Source organism: Physeter macrocephalus, chromosome 1, assembly GCF_002837175.3.
Source record: "Physeter macrocephalus isolate SW-GA chromosome 1, ASM283717v5, whole genome shotgun sequence".
Taxonomy (NCBI): domain Eukaryota; kingdom Metazoa; phylum Chordata; class Mammalia; order Artiodactyla; family Physeteridae; genus Physeter; species Physeter macrocephalus.
Genome location: NC_041214.2, coordinates 96,875,009 through 96,886,052, shown reverse-complemented (window position 1 = coordinate 96,886,052; position 11,044 = coordinate 96,875,009).

Below are 11,044 nucleotides of genomic sequence, written 5' to 3'. Positions count from 1 at the left end.
AACTGAAACGATTTCCTCTAAGATCAGAAACAAAACAAGGTTGTCCACTCTCACCACTATTATTCAACATAGCTTTGGAAGATTTAGCCACAGCGTTCAGAGAAGAAAAAGAAATAAAAGGAACCCAAATCGGAAAAGAATTAAAGCTGTCACTCTTTGCAGATGGCATGATACTATACATAGAGAATCCTAAAGATGCTACCAGAAAACTACTAGAGATAATCAATGAATTTGGACAGAAGGAGAGATATACCATGTTCTTGGATTGGAAGGATCAATATTGTGAAAATGACTATACTACCCAAAGCAATCTACAGATTCAATGCAATCCCTATCAAACTACCAATGGCATTTTTCACAGAACCAGAACAAAAAGTTTCACAATTTGTATGGAAACACAAAAGACCCCGAAGAGCCAAAGCAATCTTGAGAAAGAAAAACAGAGCTGCAGGAATCAGGCTCCCTGACTTCAGACTATATGACAAAGCTACAGTAATCAAGACAGTATGGTACTGGCAAAAAAACAGAAATACAGATCACTGGAACAGGATAGAAAGCCCTGAGATAAACCCACGCACCTATGGTCAAGTAATCTATGACAAAGGAGGCAAATACATATAATGGAGAAAAGACAGTCTCTTCAATAAGTGGTGTTGGGAAAACTGGAGAGCTACATGTAAAAGAATGAAATTAGAACACTCCCTAACACCATACACAAAAATAAACTCAGAATGGATTAAAGACCTAAATGTAAGGCCAGACAGTATAAAACTCCTAGAGGAAAACATAGGCAGAACACTCTATGACATAAATCACAGCAAGATCCTTTTTGACCACCTCCTAGAGAAATGGAAATAAAAACAAAAATAAACAAATGGGACCAATTAAACTTCAAAGCTTTTGCACAGCAAAGGAAACCATAACCAAGGCAAAAAGGCAACCCTCAGAATGGGAGAAATTATCTGCAAATGAAGCAACGGACAAAGGATTAATCTCCAAAATATACAAGCAGCTCATGCAGGTCAATATCAAAAAAACAAACAACCCATCCAAAAATGGGCAGAAGACCTGAAAAAACATGTCTGCAAAGGAGATATACAGATTGCCAACAAACACATGAAAGGATGCTCAACATCACTAATCATTAGAGAAATGCAAATCAAAACTACAATGAGGTATCACCTTGCACTGGTCCGAATGGCCATCATCAAAAAATCTACAAACAATAGGACATGGAAGCAACCTAAGTGTACATCAACAGATGAATGGATAAAGAAGATGGGGCACATATATACAATGGAATATTACTCAGCCAAAAAAAGAAACGAAATTGAGTTATTTGTAGTCAGGTGGATGTACCTAGAGTCTGTCATACAGAGTGAAGTAAGTCAGAAAGAGAAAAATAAATACCGTATGCTAACACATATATATGGAATCTAAAAAAAAAAAAAAAAAAAAAGGTTCTGATGAACCCAGGGCAGGACAGGATTAAGGACCCAGACGTAGAGAATGGACCTGAGGACACATGGGGTGGGGGAGCAGGAAGGGGAAGCTGGGACAAAGTGAGAGAGCATCATTGACGTATATACACTACCAAATGTAAAATAGATAGCTAGTGGGAAGCAGCTGCATAGCACAGGGTGATCACGTCCCCATCTAATCCTTTCTGCACTCTCTCAAAGATGAGTCAGTGCTTTGTTGTCTTCCTTTGCCACCCCAAGTTAGTGAAAAATATTCAGAATTCCCAGAAAAGCAGATATATTCTAATTGGTTCTTAGTAAAACAGCCAATGTCATAAATATATGCTGTATTTTCAAGTGCATGTTCAGGGATAGGGAGGGTGGGAGGGAGACGCAAGAGGGAGGGGATATGCGGATATATGTATATGATAGCTGATTCACTTTGTTATAAAGCAGAAACTAACACACCATTGTAAAGCATTTATACTCCAGTAAAGATGTTAAAAAAAAATACAAATGCTGCATGATTCTACTTAAATGAGGTATCTAAAGTAGTCAGATTCATAGAAAAATAAAGTAGAAAGTGGTTACCAGGAGCTAGGGAGGAAGAAAAGTGGTATTGTTCAGTGGGTGTAGCGTTTCAGTTTGACAAGATAAAAATTTCTAGAAAGCTGTTGCATCACAATGTACATATAGTTAACACTACTGTAGTATACACGCAAAAACAGTTAAGATGGTAAGTTTTATGTTATGTGTTTTTTACTGAAATAAAAAAATATATTATAAGACAGGATCATTAACATAATGGTTATGAGCACAAGCTTTGGATCGCAACTAACCTGGGCTTAATTTTTGATTTAGTCTCACGCTAGCCATGTGTGCTCAGCAACTTACTTAATCTCTCAGTTAGGTTTCCTATTTGGCAAAATGGGGATAATAACTGTTTCTACCTTGTGTCATTATTATTAGACATTTTTTAGTTAAGTGTGAAACCCTGAACTCAGTGCTAGACAACTGGTGAGAACTGAATTAATGGTAATGCAGGTCAGGAAGAGGCAGTATAACTGAAGCATTGGGGGTAAGACTGGTGACTTTCTGAAAGCTTTGATGTGCATGGAGATTGTGAGTAAGTGAGTATTTGAAGACTAGCTATATTCACATTATTGTTGTGCCCACGTTGGGATGAACACTTTAACCTAACATAAGGGTAGAGAGCTGAGCCGTACTGCCCCTAACTCATTTATAGGTCTCTATCCAAAGTCCTGAAGTACTTTCATAATATAATCTCTGAACCATTCCATAAAGACCACAGAACCTGATCAGTCTATTGCAAAATGCATTTTCCAAAAGATTATAACCTATATTTTGAAACAAACTGAAAATATATGATTACAGAATTCCCATTTGTGTTTCCATATTTAACTTAAAAAAATCATATCTGGGTGAAAAAACACATTAAATTTAGGAGAGTGAAACAATAAAAGTGTTTACCATGACTCAACGTATACTGGATTTAAGTAGGTAAGTGCATGATTACAACTACCCACACCCTCACAATAAATTAGCCTTTTAATTAAGGACAATCTGTTATTCAGAGAAATCAGAAATCAAATTAGTTTTCAGTGGTCTTCCTAGGATAAAGCATTTCAAGAGTCAATCTTCCAAAAGGTACAATATTTCTCATTTCTGCTGATAAAACAAAAATGAGGATGCATAAAGAGGCTTTCCTACTCCCTTATAAAATCTCCTAGTTGATACTCACAAAGGAAATAAAATCTGCCTTATTTCTTTGCCCACCTTCAGTGAACTTTAAAGTCCGTCTATATGTATTGAAGAATCTTAAGTTCATTCCCCCTCTGGGATACATTCAGCATATTGTCTGCTCCTAAAACAAACATTTATTTAAACTTTGAATCTAAAAGGAATTCTTCCATTTTATTTCTAGTTTTGTTTCCTTTGATCCTGAAAGTAATTAACTTTCAGTGGCAGCTAATTATAAGTGAAGAGAAATCAGAGTCTATATGTTGTTTGTTTGGTGCAGGCTTGGCAAAGTGTGTTTTAATTGGAAAGTTTTTTTGTTCTATGCATTTCATTTTACACTGTATTTATTATCCAGGATTCATATTATAATCATGACCTTTCATCTAATGACAGAATCTCACACACAAAAATAATTATTTTAACAAAGAGATACAAGAGCTCTAAAAGAGAAACGAGAGAGGCTGAGAGGGAGTAAATGTGACACAAGAAAAGCCACAACTAAATCCACTCCCTAGCTTCATCATTACAATCCCATGAAAACCTCCTCATATCAAAAGATACTTGAACTGGAAAATCCTCTTCCCCAAACTTATTTCAAACAAAAATCAGTTCTTATGGAGAGACACATAAGTGAAGATAATTGAGGCCAGAGGTGTTCTTACCATTCCACATTATTACTAATAATCCAGTCCACATTATTACTAATAATCAGAGGCATGGAGGAATCTGAAAGTTAATGAGCTGCCAGTCAAATGACCCTTACTACACTACCCACTTCTCTGAAAATGACCCTTGCAAAAACTCACCAATTCTTTTTGTCATCAACTCTTTGCTTTTCAAAAGGTAAACCAGGCCTTGTAAAATATGCATTGTTTGTTTAAAATAAATATGTAATAATTTTCTTTTCTTTTTTTTAAAGTAAGTGAACATAATGAGGGGACTTAAAGTCTGTATTTCTGAGAGAGGACTCTAAGCTTCCTAGCCTTTCTAAACAACTCCTTAACCAACCAAAAATAATCAGCATTCCAGAAAATCAATCCTCCACATGCTAACCAGAGAGGGTCCTTGATCTACCTGACTGCTCTTCAGTTAAGGTAAGAACCAGTGCCACAAGATAGTCTAGGGGCATATTATCCAACATCCTCTCCAAGTGTGTATAGAGTTAGAGCATCAGAAAGCAATATATCTAGACCTAATTCGTTTACACCCATGCAGAACACCACCTGTGAGTTATTTCTATGGATGTGGCTTATTCAGGGGTCAAGGCATAAAATGACCATTTTCCCACTTCCTACAAAATTACTGATAAAGACAATAGTCTCTGTTTTCAAATAACCAACATGAAAATTTTCTTTCCAAATACAGTACAAGAAAAATGTTGCTTCTCCTGAAGAACTGGCATGTTATCTATTATTAGTAAAATGAATTTTGTAATCCACTGCATATGCTTTTTTTTTTTTTTTAAAGCTAACCTTTCTTGAGCATTTACTAGGTGTCAGGAACTTTTTTTTTTTTTTGGGCTGTGTGCACATGCTTTTTTTTTTTTTTAAAGCTAACCTTTCTTGAGCATTTACTAGGTGTCAGGAACTTTTTTTTTTTTTTGGCTGTGCGGCACGCGGGATCCTAGTTCCTTGACCAGGGATCGAACCCACACTCCCTGCATTGGAAGCGTGGAGTCTTAACCACTGGACTACAAGGGAAGTCCCTGCATATGCTTTTATTTCTTCTACATCTAGGACTCTCAAGGTAAATACATTATCCAATCACAGTAACTAAGTTAGCCTAGGTGAATTGTATATTTACCTACTCTTCTAGATTAATTTAAAATTTCAATTGTATTTTATTTTTTGGGGGGGTGTTTTAATAGATCTTAAAGTGCGGACTTCATCCTCCTATTTTTGGAGGAAACTGATTTTTAATACTCATAACTGACTTTAGAACTTAGTGAATGTAATTATTTTCTACTTGAAATTTCAGAGATACATTTTTTTTTTTTTTTGCGGTATGCGGGTCTCTCACTGCTGCGGCCTCTCCCGCTGTGGAGCACAGGCTCCGGACGCGCAGGCTCAGCGGCCATGGCCCACGGGCCCAGCCGCTCCGCGGCATATGGGATCTTCCCGGACCGGGGCACGAACCCGCGTGCCCTGCATCGGCAGGCGGACTCCCAACCACTGCGCCACCAGGGAAGCCCCTAGAGATACATTTTTAAAGATGCACAATTCTACTTCTAACATTTTTAAAGATACACAATTCTACTTCTACTTTTAAGAAACATATTAAAGTGCAGATCATTAACTGTACACATGATGAAGAGATTCAAAGTTTTACACACATGACAAGGGATTAAAATGTCACACGAATGAGTCAAAGATCACACATTATAAGCCTTTATGTTGGCTACTCCATTATAGAGTTTATATGGTTAGCTACCTTGTAAATATGGCTGATTGATCCCTAAAAGGTTAAGTGGGGTCCATGGGCTAGTAAATATCCATTCGTATTGCTGGGAAATTAAACAAAAGTATATGTCATTGTTAGAGCATCACTAATATTACCTTCACATACAAGGTTTGTACATACTTTCATTTTCAGAAATTATCAGAAACTGTTGCATACCAAGTCCTCATGTCTCTTTAAACTATCTCTCCCTCTTAAGACTTAGCTGTCCTCAGGCTATCTCATTTCCACTCAGTCCTCTTCTATCTGTAACCTTCCATAAGCATCTTGAGAAATCAATCTAGACATCATGGAAGGGGTGTTCTGGGGACTATACTGTTGCAGATATTTATAGAAAGCCCTGCTAATGAGCCATCTTACTCTGATCTGCTGTAGCTTTCAAATGAAACAAATTGTTAAAAAAATAAGAAACTGTAGACGAGGTCACATTCATCCTTTCCAGTGGAGATAAGTGGTGGTTTCGAGAAGAACACCATTTTTCTCCACAGCAGAACTTTGAAAGTAACCTCACCCTTTAATCTGTTAGGAATCTGTCATGCATGAATTTTTAGCCTCTACTGTAATTTCCAATAATTAATTCCATGTGTCTTGAGATCCTAGCATTCCATTCTCAAAATAGCAGAATAATGTACCTTTGGAATTTGATAAACATCTCTCTAATTTACTAATATTAATAAATTTTGTAAAGTTTCAGCACAATTTTAAATTTTTTAATTTGTTTAAACTTTAAAAGATGTATGGTCCTAAGCATATCCTCATATGAAATTTCATCTGAATGAAAACTCATGTATAAATGTAATTCCTCCAGTTACAGTTCTTGCTCAAGAGGGTTTGCATTAAAGGTAATGAAGGTACCCACCAGGTTTTTTCTTGTTTTTATTGTTGTTTGTTTGTTTTGCATAATGATAGGACCTATTAAAGAATAGTTCAGATTGCTTTTTCTCTGAAATTAATGCTTTGCCATGTTCTTATGCATTCTGAAATACATCTTCTTACTCATATGTAGACCACATGTATCTATATTGAGTGAAACCTAATTTCATACTGCTGTCTCCAACTCTGATCATTATTACATGGGTCATTATAGTCTCCTCCTCCTTATTCTTTCACCCATTTCAGTGATGTTGTTTCATACATTTATAATACATTCAGATTATTTTGCCACATTTGGCATTTCATCCTGGGATTTCCTAAATTCCTGAATGATGTTATTAAACCTTAAAAAAAAATTAAAGCTCACGTTTTGTGCTGTAATGTTTTATAGGTTTAGACAAATGCTTAATGTCTTCTAATCAATATTCCAGTATCATATAAAATAATTTCACTCTGAAAAATCCTCTGTACTTCATCTATTCAACCTTCCTCTCTCCCACTACACTGAGTCCTGGCAACCACTGATCTGTTTACCATCTCAATAATTTTGCCCTTTCCAGAATGTCATATAGGTGAAAGTATATAGGATAGAGCCTTTTTAGAATGACTTGTTTTACTTAGCAATTTGCATTGAAGATTTATCCATGCTTTTTGTGGCTTGATAGCTCATTTGTTTTAATATCTAAATGAGATTCCATTATATGAATGTACCATAGTTTGTTGATCCATTTACTTTTTCTTTTTTTTTATTTTGTGGTACGCGGGCCTCTCACTGTTGTGGCCTCTCCCGTTGCGGAGCACAGGCTCCGGATGCGCAGGCTCAGCGGCCATTGCTCACAGGCCCAGCCGCTCCACGGCATGTGGGATCTTCCCGGACCGGGGCACGAACCTGTGTCCCCTGCATTGGCAGGCGGACTCTCAACCACTGCGCCACCAGGGAAACCCTCCATTTACTTTTGAAGAGCATACTGGTTGCTTCCAGTTTGGGGCAATTGTGAATAAAGCTGCTATAAATATTCACCTGAAGATTTTGTCTGAACATAAGCTTTCAAATCAGCTGAGTAAATACCTAGGAATGTGATCATAGGTATAATTTTGTTTAGTTTTGTAAGACACTGCCAAACTGTCTTCCAAAGTGGCTGTACCATTCTGATTTTCTATCAGCAATAAACAAAAAAGATTTCCTGTTGAGCCACCTCTTCACAAGAGTTGGTATCATAAATTTTTGGATTTTTGTGTAATGGTATCTCACTGTCATTTTAATTAACAATTCTCTTAGGATAAATGATGTTGAACATCTTTTCATATTATTTCCATCTGCATATCTTATTTGGTTAGATAACTTTTCTGACCTTCGGCCCATTTTTTAAATTGGGTTGTTTTCTTATCATTGAATGCTAAGAACTTTTTTGTGTATTTTAAATACAATTTCTTTATCATATAGTATATTTTAAATATTTTCTCTCAGTCTGTGGTTTACATTTTAATTCTCTTAATGGTATATTTATCATAGCATATGTTTTTAATTTTAATATATTAAAGTTATCAAGTTTTTCTTTCATGAATTTTACTAGCAGTGTTGTATTTAAAAACCCATCATCAAACTAAAGTGACATATGTATTTTTCCCTGTGTTTCCTATGATAAGGTTTATAGTTTTACTTTACACTTAGATGTATGATTTATTTTGGAAAGGGTTTAGTTTCTCATTATTAAGTATCAGTTTGTCTGTAGGTTTTGCATAGATGTTCTTTATCAAATTGTGACAGTTTCCCTTTCATTCCTACTGGATTTTTACAATATGGTCTTTCTATATCATAAAATTGTATGCATTTTCCTCTTCAGTCTGCTGATGTGGTGGATTACATTATTTGATTGCATTATATATAAGATAGATAGATAGAGAGATAGATAGATAGATAGTTTTGCCAACACCATGGTTTCAGCTTCTAGACTCCAGAACCATAAAAGAATAAATTTTTGTTGCTTTAACCCAAACTGTGTGTGATAATTTATTATGGCAGTCCTAAGACACTAATTTAGTTAGGGTGTATAATTCCTTTAACATATTGTTGGATTCAATTTGCTAATATTTCATGGAGGATTTTGTGCCTTTGTTAATGATAGATACCAGTCTATAGTTTTCCTTTCTTGTAATGTCTTTACATGGTTTTAATATTGGAGTAATGCTGGCCTCATAGAATGAATTAAAAAGTGTTCCCGCTTCGGTTTTCTGGAAGCGACTGTGGAGAATTGGTACAATTTCTTCCTTAAATGTTGGGCAAAATTCACCAGTGCAACCATCTGGGGTGGTGATTTCATTTTGAAAGATTATTAATTATTACTTCAATTTATTTAATAGATAAAGGGCTATTCAGGTTATTTTTCCTTGTGTGAGTTTTGGTAGTTTATGTCTTTTTGGTAGTTATGTCTTTTGGTCCATTTTATCTAACTTATCACATTTGTGGACATACAGTTGTTCATAGGATCAGCAGTGAAGACTACTCTTTTGTTCCTTTCTATTACTAATGTATACCTTTTTTCTCAGTTACCTTGGTTAGAAGTTTATCAAATTTATTGAACTTTTGAAAGAAATCTTTTAGTTTCATTGACTTTCTCTATTATTTTTCTCCCTTCAATTGTATTGACAGTGTTCTATTTTTTTAAATTGTTTTCCTTTCTTCTGCTTGCTTTAGGCTTAAATTGATCTTTCTCTACCTCTCTAAGGTGGAAGTTTAAGTTATTGATTTTATATAGTTTTTCTTTCCTAACGTATGCATTTAAAACTAAATTTCCCTCTTGTTGCATCTCTACATCTCACAAATTTCTGTAATTTGTATTTTAATTTTATTTAGTTCAAAATATATTTTAATTTCTCTTGAGATTTCTTATTCAGCCCACATGTTATCTAAAGTGTAATGTTTAATTTCCACATATTTGAGTATTTTTGATTCATTTTATTTTAATCCCATTATGGTCTGAGAACATACTTTGTATGATTTACATTCTTTCATAATTGTAAAGGTATGTTATATGGCCCAGAATGCACTCTATCCTATTGAATGTTCCATGTGAACTTGAAATGAGGATGTAAGCATGAGGAGGATGTATATTCTGCTGTCATTGGATAGAATATTCTGTAAGTGTCAATTAAATCAAGTTAACTGTAAAATGCTATTCAGGTCAACTACATTTTTTTTTAATTTAATTTTATCTATTTTTTTATACAGCAGGTTCTTATTAGTCATCCATTTTATACACACCAGTGTACATATGTCAATCCCAATCTCCCAATTCATCGACACCCCCGGCCCCTGCCACTTTCCCCCCTTGGTGTCCATACGTTTGTTCTCTACATCTGTGTCTCTATTTCTGCCCTGCAAACCGGTTCACCGGTACCATTTTTCTAGGTTCCACATATATGTGTTAATATATAATATTTGTTTTTCTCCTTCTGACTTACTTCACTCTGTATGACAGTCTCTAGATCCATCCATGTCTCTTCAAATGACTCAATTTCGTTCCTTTTTATGGCTGAGTAATATTCCATTGTATATATGTACCACATCTTTTTTATCCATTCGTCTGTTGATGGACATTCAGGTTGCTTCCATGACCAGGCTATTGTAAATAGTGCTGCAATGAACATTGGGGTTCATGTGTCTTTTTGAATTATGGTTTTCTCTGGATATATGCCCAGTAGTGGGATTGCTGTGTCATATGGTAATTCTATTTTTAGTTTTTTAAGGAACCTCCATACTGTTCTCCATAGTGGCTGTATCAATTTACATTCCCACCAACAGTGCAAGAGGGTTCCCTTTTCTCCACACCCTCTCCACCATTTGTTGTTTATAGATTTTCTGATGATGCCCATTCTAACTGGTGTGAGTTGATACCTCATTGTAGTTCTGATTTGCATTTCTCTAATAGTTAGTGATGTTGAGGAGCTTTACATATGCTTCTTGGCCATCTGTATGTCTTCTTTGGAGAAATGTCTATTTACGTCTTCTGCCCATTTTTGGATTGGGTTGTTTGTTTTTCTAATATTGAGGTGCATGAGCTGTTTATATATTTCGGAGATTAATCCTTTGTCTGTTGATTTATTTGCAAATATTTTCTCCCATTCTGAGGGTTGTCTTTTCATCTTATTTGTAGTTTCCTTTGCTTTACAAAAGCTTGTAAGTTTCATTAGGTCCCATTTGTTTTTGTTTTTATTTCCATTTCTCTAGGAGGTGGGTCAAAAAGGATCTTGCTGTGATTTATGTCATAAACTATACTGCCTATGTTTTCCTCTAAGAGTTTGATACTGTCTGGCCTTCCATTTATGTCTTTAATCCATTTTGAGTTTATTTTTGTGTGTGGTGTTAGGGAGTGTTCTAATTTCATTCTTTTACATGTAGCTGTCCAGTTTTCCCAGCACCACTTATTGAAGAGACTGTCTTTTCTCCATTGTATATCCTTGCCTCCTTTGTCAGAGATTAGTTGACCATAGGT